Source organism: Oryza sativa, chromosome 12 (assembly GCF_034140825.1).
Source record: "Oryza sativa Japonica Group chromosome 12, ASM3414082v1".
Lineage (NCBI taxonomy): Eukaryota > Viridiplantae > Streptophyta > Magnoliopsida > Poales > Poaceae > Oryza > Oryza sativa.
In genome coordinates, this window is record NC_089046.1 from 14,211,519 (window position 1) to 14,221,430 (window position 9,912).

Genomic DNA, 9,912 nt, shown 5'->3' on the forward strand with positions numbered 1-9,912 from the left:
AATAGCTTATTCATACAATACTTATATACTACACTATCAATACTTGGTCCCACCTGTCATATGCACACTGCGTTTTGGAGTCCGTGCTACAGCTGGCTACAAATCTGTAGCCCGCTTCTCTTCAGCAGGTACAATAGTAGGCTATAAGCCAGCTACAAATATATTTTAAGAAGATAAATAAGGAGAGAGAAGAGAAGCGGGCTACAGATTTGTAGCCAGCTGTAGCACGGACTATAAGACGCAGTGTGCATATGACAGGTAGGACCAAGTATTGATAGTGTAGTATGTAACTATTGTATGAATGAGCTATTAGATTGGCTATAGATGAATTGGAGCTAGTAGTTGGCTATACTTATAATTTCATTTCAATCATCATGTCCTGGTTTTCCGTAGAAATCGACCGTTTACAATTTTCCATAATCGGCAGGAAGCAGAAAAGTTGAAGAAGACGTGTAAAATCAAAACCGATGTTTATATCATGAGGCAGACTACTTAATATTATACTATTAAAACAAAATATTCCCTACGTTCAATAAAAACGAATCTAAGACCAGATGTGACATATTCTAGTGCTATGAATCTGGACATATGTATATCCAGATTTGTAGTAATAGAATGTATTGGTTTTTTATAGGATGGAGGGAGTAGTTAATATTGTCCACTGACAGCTGCGTTCGTCGAAGTTGTTCACTTCTTGGGGAAAAGTAAAACAATGTGTATTGATATTGAATTTCTGGTCTATTTATAGTCTTGGTATAAAGTCATGTACCCTAAAGCTAATAAATACATGAGAATTTACATGGATACCCTAGTGAATAGGGACATTTATAAAGGTAATTGTAGACAATTTAGCCATGGGCTGCTTAGTGGGCCGTAGCATGGGCCTCCTTTGGCAAATCGGCCCCTTTGGGCCCCAAGTTCTCTAACTCAGATAACGAAGGCGCTTGGCTCGGTGGCAAATGCTTCAAGCTTCGCCCAACAGATTCGCCCGAGGTCATTGCCTATGCGTCAATTAGCGCTTCGCTCCAGTGCTTCGCCCAGGACACTGTTGGCTTGTTTCGGCAGGCTCGGTCGAAGGCTCTCGTGACATGCCTCCAACAGCTAACATGTGCTACGTCAGTTTAATGTCAACACGATATTATAGGTATCGAATATGATAACTTCATAGTAGTCGGGTCGGTCATGCTCTCTCCATTTTATATTATAAGTCGTTTAACATTTGTCTTGGGCATGTTTTACCAAATTTATAAAAAAATATATTAGTATTTTCAACACAAAATAAACATATCATCAAAATATATTCAATGTCAGATTTTATTAAACTAGTTTGGTATTTTAGATGTTGCTAAATTTTTCTATAAACTTGATACAACTTAACTAGAAAAAAAGTTAAACAACTTATAATATGAAACGGGGGAGTAACATTACAGGGGCTAGGGCGGTAAAAATATTTAGGCCCTCACAAGTTATGTATACATGTATAAAAAACAATCATTTGAATGATAAATACAAAGTATAATACTTCCCTTTTGGTTCTATCGAAATTCAAAATTCTGACCATAAATAATTTCTCAAATACTTAGTTAAAAAATAAAAGAAATGGCAGATTTTTCTCGAATTATTGAAATTGTTATTAGATATTATTCTAATATAAAATGACGGCCGTCAAATAATTTTGATCAGACAAAGTGTTTTACTTATATTGTAAAAACATAAAATTAGTAAGTTATAACTGATGATTTAAATTTTATGTTAATATCACCACAAGTATAAAAAAATATATGATGCTGCAACTTAAACACAATAACACAAATCGAGAATAGAAACGTCCACCATAACAAAGACAACCGTTTCTAATGTTATTATTCTTATAGTGCCAATAATATAGCCAAAGTTATTAATAATCCTATCTTCCTCTATAGTTGGTACCCACTAAGAAGTATTTACTCCTATAAAGCAAAACATGCAAGAAGCCACATCATCAACAATTTTAAGCCATTGGATCAAGAAGCTAGCTAACCATCCATTCACCTCCTTTTAGCTCATAAACATGCGTGACATTGTTATCTATTCTGCACATCCAAATCCTCAAAGATAATACTAATCTTTTTTTTTCTAAATACAACTCCAATTATTACATAAGATGTGAGCTTTGTTTTACTATAAACAATTGGATAACATACAATAATTAGGTATCATGAATCCAAACTCATTTTTGAAACATGCTTGAGATGAAGTAGAGAAGTGCTACACTACCTAACTGTGACAATATCCAGATTGTGCATGAAAATAACTTTCATATAACATAACAATACACAATGACGTTTCAAAAAATAAAACATGAATTTTACTGTAATAGCAGAAGCTATATATGAAGCCACATTATCATCTATTTTGTATATACAGAGAGTTGCATCTAATCATTTAAAACATTGATTTTATTCTATGATAAAACTAGCAATTCCCGCGGCAAGGCGCGGGGTGCCAACTAGTTATGTTGAGGACAGAGCCATGCATGCAGACAACGCCTCATGCTTATGCTTTATCTGTTAAACTGTCGGGTTAGTTAATAAAACACTGGGTTAGTTAATAAAACACAGATTATACGTTACAAGGCTAAATCGTAATTATACGCTAATAAACTAAACCTACTGCCAGTGCGGGACCCTTGGCTTGGTGGGGCCAATGCAGCCGCACCGTTCGCCTGCCCCAGGGCTGGGCCTGGTAGCAAATACTCCCCTCCATCCTTCGTCCCATAATATAGGAGATTTTAGATAGATGTGACATATCCTAATATAATGAATCTGGACAAACCATTTGTCCAGATTCATTGTGCTAGGATATGTCACATTCACTTAAAATTCCTTACATTATAGGGCCTGGTAGCAAATACCCCGCAGATGACATGTTGACGTCATGATGATGATATCAGCATGATATCATATATATCAGATTTAGTATCTCCGATACCAGACACGATACCTATAGGTACTAAATCTGGTATGTAGGTATCACGTTGATATTAGCATGTTATATGGTACCATGTTGGTGACGGCATGGTACGTAGGTGTCGGATCTACTACCTCCATTACAGGATATAATATCTTGTATGTACCAGAGGTCCAGATATAGTATTTAGGTACCATGTTGACATTATTATGTTGTCAACTATTTCATTGGAACGCATACTGTTATTTAGTACTCTCTCCATTCCAAATTGATCTATAAATTTCATAGGTACACCAAGACCAAGAAAAACTAATAACTCTCTCATACTATATTTACTCTAGCAACAAACTCAATGCATGCACCATCCCCACTATTTCCTAGCCAATAGCAAATCAAGATATTGCATGTGGGTTATAAATACTTGTGTGCATAGATGCATGCATCAATGTCTATTTACTCCAATGCACAAATAACAAATAAATTTAATAAATGAACACAAATATGTAGATCATTTAGGAATAACATAAAAAAAACTATATGTAGATCAATTTGGAATGGAGGGAGTATTTCAACTATATGATATACGACATTATGTTGGATGTGGTTTCTACAAAAGTTTAATGTTGTGATGGTGAAAGAGAATTAGTGTTCTCTTCATCAGTTACAAAAGAGAATTACTATTCTCCGCAACCAGTTACAAGACACACAGACCAGCCTGTCCATCCTAATAACAAAATCCAATAAAGCCACCAGGATCCCAGCTTCACGATGATTTTTTACCTGACTCATTTTTTTTTCTTTTCTAGTTTGATTTACATGTGAGTAATTTTATCACTCGTGTGTGATTAAGCCTGTAACTTTTTCATTCATACGGTATAGATTAACAATACTCTAAGTATCAGTTTTTACTATTATATTATATTGTGTATTGAACACATCAGTAAACATATTACTGCATGATGGCTATGAAAATCATGGGCTATATTGAGAGAAAGATGGTAATTGTTTTACTCGCAGACCACGAAGTCTAAACAATATTCATAACACTGGTAAAATAATTACTAGCATTGTAAGCTGATAGTAATTCTTTTACGACCATATATGCATGGTGTTGTACAATGTGGGGGCATTCATGCAAATAAATTGATTACTTTTGATGGGGCATTCATGCGAGTAAATTTGCTACTTTTGAATGGCAGATGCGGGAGGCCGGGAGTAAATGGAAAACTCCACAGAGTAAATTCGTTACTTTTGAAACGTGGGGGAGATTCTACAAAAACAAAAAAACTCGAAAAAAAAACTAGACCGTAAATATTTTATTAAAACGTGAAAATAGAAAATTAGAGAGAAGGAATGAAAAAAAAAGGAAAAATCTAGATGGTTAATATTTACTTGGAAAAGAGAAAAAAGAAACACAGAAGGTAGGGTGGTAAAAAAAATGGATGGAGGAAAGGTGTGGTGCTAAAAAAGGGAGGGAGCAGTGCGCGTCTTAGCGCCACCAATAAATTAATATAATTTTTTAAATATTTTTTTTATTTTTTAAAAATATTTTAAGTAGTTTAGGAAATGTGCACGTGAAAAACGATAAATCTGAAGTTGGGGACCTACACTATCGAACTCAATCCACGCAGACGCTATATGCGTTGCCATCTGAAGCTACCAAGGCGATGGTCCCATTGTGCTCGGTTTTTGCTATGCTTGTGTGCACGCTTCGCCTTTACCCGACGCCGCAAGCAGACCTACAGTCCCCATAACCTGTCTTGGTCGTTCTTCAGAATAAAAGGGACAGATTTCAGGCATGTTTGGTTGGTGCCTTTGCACCACCAATTATTTGGTAAATCTAATAGTCCACACTAGCCATTTGGATTTAAGCCAGTTTTTAACAAAATCAATGAGTTGATACAACTCTCCCCCACCAAATATATTTTAGGTAGTGTCAAAATTTGTTCAAGGTTTGGCATCACCGATATTTTGGTATGGTTCACACCAAATAGGCCCTACACTATTTAGTCATTGTTTTTATCTCACAATCTCTCATATGCAACACGTATTTCTGTTTGGCAAATTTTTGTTGTACGATATTTGGTTTTAGCTCCTGACGACACAAGTAAATCTTTGAGGGAAAACTCTACCAAGATATAGTTATTTCTTGTTGGACATCATGTCTATTATAATATTCATTTCCAATTGAATATGGCAGTGTGAAATGTCAATATACCTCTAGACCCCACATGTCAATTATTCCATCACTATTCCATCTCCTCGGTGCCCCAGGGTGCAAGATGGTTCTTTCTCCTTGCGGCGTGCTTTTTTTTTGGGAGGTTAGGCCTAGCACGTAAAACGGAGCGACGAATTAATACATGACTAATTAAGTATTAGTGAAAAAAACTTGGAAAATGGATCAATTATTTAAAGTAACTTTCCTATATATTTTTTTGCAAAAGAACACACCCCTGTTTAGGAAGCATGTGTCGATGGGCTGTACCCGGCTATGGTATTCGTAGAGTATGAGGATCGTTGGTACCAGGGTATAGGTGAGATTGAGGTAAAAGAGACGAGAGACATGGATTTTTATAAAGGTTCGGGCCCTTTAACTGACAGACAATAGCCCTAGTCCTGTTAGCCGAAGCCGGCGTTACCTTTATATATCAATATCTAAGGGTACGCTGAAAAAGATCGAACTGAAAAGACTGGCAATGAGACCGAGAAATTCGGTCACTAGTTAGGTCTCATGTGTTGAAAGAATGAATTTTGTTCGGTCAATTCGGTTAGTACCTTTGAGTAACCAAATAGATCGAACAAACCGAATTTTGGTCCAATAGGTCCATTAAGGTTAAAAAAAACCAATTAAACCAAATTTTGGCCCAACTTTAGCCTCCAACATGCTTTGATCTTTGATCCATGATAATGAAGAGAGTCCATTTGTGAATTTTTATGTGTATAAAATTTTTTATCTAGAGCTTATTAGGGACTTGGCCTGATTATATATTTTGGACCAACTGAAATTTCGGTCATGACCGAGATCGAGACTGAGACCGAATTTCTTAGTCTTCATTACTTTTTAAGACCGATTCATCAGAGTTTTAAATGACCGAAATTTCTAAAAGACCAAAAACCGAGACCAATTTTTTTGTCTAACCAAAAGCTCGCCCATATCAGTATCACATGAGTACAATATTTGGGATGACCAAATCTAGTCTTTGTTTCCTTGAATATGAATTTGGCGAGATCGGAGGTTGCCGTAGATCCCTCTTGTCAACCTCAGTGGCTCCATATCGAGTTCATCTAGGCTTGCCTCGGTGGATGTTGGCTTGTTTTGATTGTCTAGATATATTGTCTTGTTTTCGCCTCCCTTCTCTCCTCCTGGGGGGGTCTTGTATTTTATACCCTTGGTGTTCTTTTATCCAAGTAGAACTAGTAAGCCAAATATTGATACGATTAATGTAGTCTTTGTCGTGCCCAAGTAGAACTCTATTTCTTCTTTCTTATCCAGAACACCTTTCGTATATGAGACTTGATTCTGTATAAGATTTGGTATATGATGAGTCCCGCCGAGTCTAACACAAAAATGTTAGATATGCTTTATCCATAATGTCAGGGTTACGGGTTAGGCATACCCTCTACCCTTCGATATACGTTACATATCGATATGGCATACCCACGCGCACGCGGGTATTTCCTACATATTGTAAGGAAACCTTTCACGAAATCTATAGATGGGAAGAGTCCTTCTCGGACAGAACTGGGTCGTCGACGTATCATATTGGGTCTGATACCTCCGAGTCCTACTTGGAGACCTCCAGATCTGTGATATAAAAGGGACCCCCCGGGGAGGGCATAGGACATCGAATCTCAGAGCCAACACAACCCACACAGCCTACGAAGCCGAAGTCTACGAGGAGCCAAGTCATCGAGAGCTAGTCGAACCAACTCGACTACAATCTCGCTGGATCCGACAAGTTCCATCGTTCCCTTTGTAACCTGTGTTTTCCACCATATAATCCCATATCAACTGGATTAGGGCTATTACCTGTCAAGGGGCCTGAACTAGTATAATCCTTGTCTTTTGATTGCTCGATGTCGTACTACGTAGATCCTTGTACCAACGTACCCCAATACCCTCTATATCCGGTCTACGGGTATCACTCGTCGACAGTGGCGCGCCAGGTAGGGGGACTTGGTACTCAAGGTTCTACTACTATGTCATCCATCTTCGTCAACAACAACGTCAACACCAGCCTCAGCCAAGCGCTCCACCAATGCTGGTATGAACTCAAGTCGGCGAAATCGTCTTCCCGGTTTACACCACGACGCCGATCTCAACCGGTCCTCCAATGACCGGAAACGAGAACGCAGTGGCTACAAACCAAGGCGACTCCATGTCGAAAAATCCACCCGTCGAAACGGAGAACGGATCATCGACGACATCCAAGCTCGGGAAGGATTCTGATATGGCCAAACCTTGTCCTTCCGACATGAACCACGAACCGACAAAGATGACTTCTGAAGCCACAAGGTCTTGGTGTCCTATCCACAAAACCAAGAAACACACCCTGCAAGATTGCTGAGTTTTTCTCAACGTCCGTGCCGAAATTCGCGCCTGCAAAGAACGTGGAATTCAGTGTACTTCTCCAACTCGGGATGTCTATTGTCCTATTCACAAGACAAAGAATCACGACCTCTCGAGCTGCAAAGTCTTCCTCGGTGCCATGAAAGCTCCATCTCCTAAGTCATACGTCCCCGTCAGGGATAACGGCAAGGAACAAGGAGCAACTTCAGCCTCAGATCGATTCGTTGGGGTAATCGATATCGATCCTCACGAACCATCGGTCTTACATCTTCTCGAAGACTATGGGTCATCGACAACGAGCGCGCCGCGGGAGGTATTGGCTATCGATGACGTTAGCACGTCAGCGCAAGCCAATGCAGAAGTGGTGAATCAATCGACTACTCCAGCCCAGCACATCAGGGCCGTTCAAGCTATACTGAGGGAAACTCCTTACGATCCCGTTCTGAACGATGACCTCGAGCGTTGGACAGAACGACTATGGGAATCGGTGACCAACCTCAGCAACGCGTTCGAAGAAGCCGCTACCGCAGCGCACCAAGATCAGCCGCCAACTGGCGACGCCAATGGTGAAGATCTGGAACGGAGGGAATCACCTCAACGAGCCACCCCTCCACCTCGCGGCGCTGGCAATCTCCGAGATCAAATCAACGATCGCCAAGAAGCACGACGCACACGAGACAATGTGAACCGCTCTCGGCGTCATGTCTCTTCACGGCGCCATGATAACGGAAATCGAGGAGACCGCTCAAACGAGGACCGGGATCACGACAACCACCACGATCGCAACGATCGCGAACGACGGGGGCCAGACAATACTGGTCATGGCCGCCGCCGTAACGACGACAATGACGGAGATCGGCGCCGAGACAACAACGGGAGATGACGACAGGATTCCCGAGATCCAGGCCATCATCCTCGTAATCGTACGCCGGAACCAAGCGACCCATCATCATCGTCATCATCCGCGTCCTCCTCATCGTCAGACAGACATCCACGAAGGACACACGACCGCCGACAACCCACCGCCCCCAACGCTGGGTGTAGGGCTTTCGGTCGTTCCCTACGTGATGTCCGATGGCCTGAGAGATTCCGACCCGGAGCAATTGAAAAGTATGATGGGAGCACCGACCTAGAAGAATTCCTTCAAGTCTACTCCACAATACTCTATGCTGCCGGGGCAGACGACAACGCGCTAGCGAACTATTTACCAACCGCATTGAAAGGTTCTGCACGTTCATGGCTGATGCATCTTCCTCCCTACTCAATCTCTTCGTGGGCAGACCTGTGGCAACAATTCATCGCCAATTTCCAAGGAACGTACAAGCGCCACGCGATCGAAGACGACCTACACGTGTTGACACATAACTCGGGTGAATCATTGAGGGAATATGTTCGACACTTCAACGAGTGCAGAAACACAATTCCTGAAATCACCGACGCTTCTGTAATTCGCGCCTTCAAATCCGGTGTCAGAGATCGCTACACTACCCAGGAATTGGCGACAAGACGCATCACAACCACTCGGAGGTTATTCGAGATCGTTGAGCGATGCGCCCATGCGGATGATGCGCTAAGACGCAAGAACGACAAGCCGAAGACCGGGGGAGAGAAGAAACTAGCCACGGACGCATCTGAGTCAAGCAAGAAGAAAAATCGCAAAAATAGGAAAAGGAAAGCTCAAGCGGAAGTCCTCGCAGCAGAATACGCGAACCCTCCCAAGTGCCCAGACCCACAAGGCAGCGACACAAAGAAATCATGGTGCCCATACACAAGACGGACAGACATTCTTTGGAAGATTGCCTTGTTTTTAAAAAGTCGCTCGAGAAGCACATGGCGTTTGAAAAAGGCAAGCGAGTACGCGTTGTCGAGAAGAACGAGGAGGCGGTTCCTCACGAATCGGATTCTGCGTATCCAGACTCCGACCTCCACGTCTCACACATCTTCGGCGGCTCCACAACGTACTCCTCTAAGCGAGAATACAAGAAAGTGGAACGTGAAGTCTGTTCGACATGGCAGGGGGCTGCACCCAAGATGAAGTGGTCTGAGCAGAAGATAGAGTTCACGGAAGAAGACCACCCCAAGACCGCCGTTATCCCAGGACGATATCCGATCGTGGTCGAACCCACTATTCGGAACATCAAGGTAGCGCGAGTTCTCATCGACGGTGGCAGCTCGATCAATCTTCTTTTCGCCAGCACTCTGGACGCGATGGGAATTCTGCAAAGCGAGTTGACACCAACTGATCAACCCTTCCATGGAATTACTCCCCAATCATCGTCCAGACCTTTGGGCAAGATTACGTTGCCCGTGACTTTCGGCCAAGCCAACAACTTCCGAACAGAGCAGATCACCTTCGATGTTGCTGAATTCGATACAGCTTACAACGCCATCAT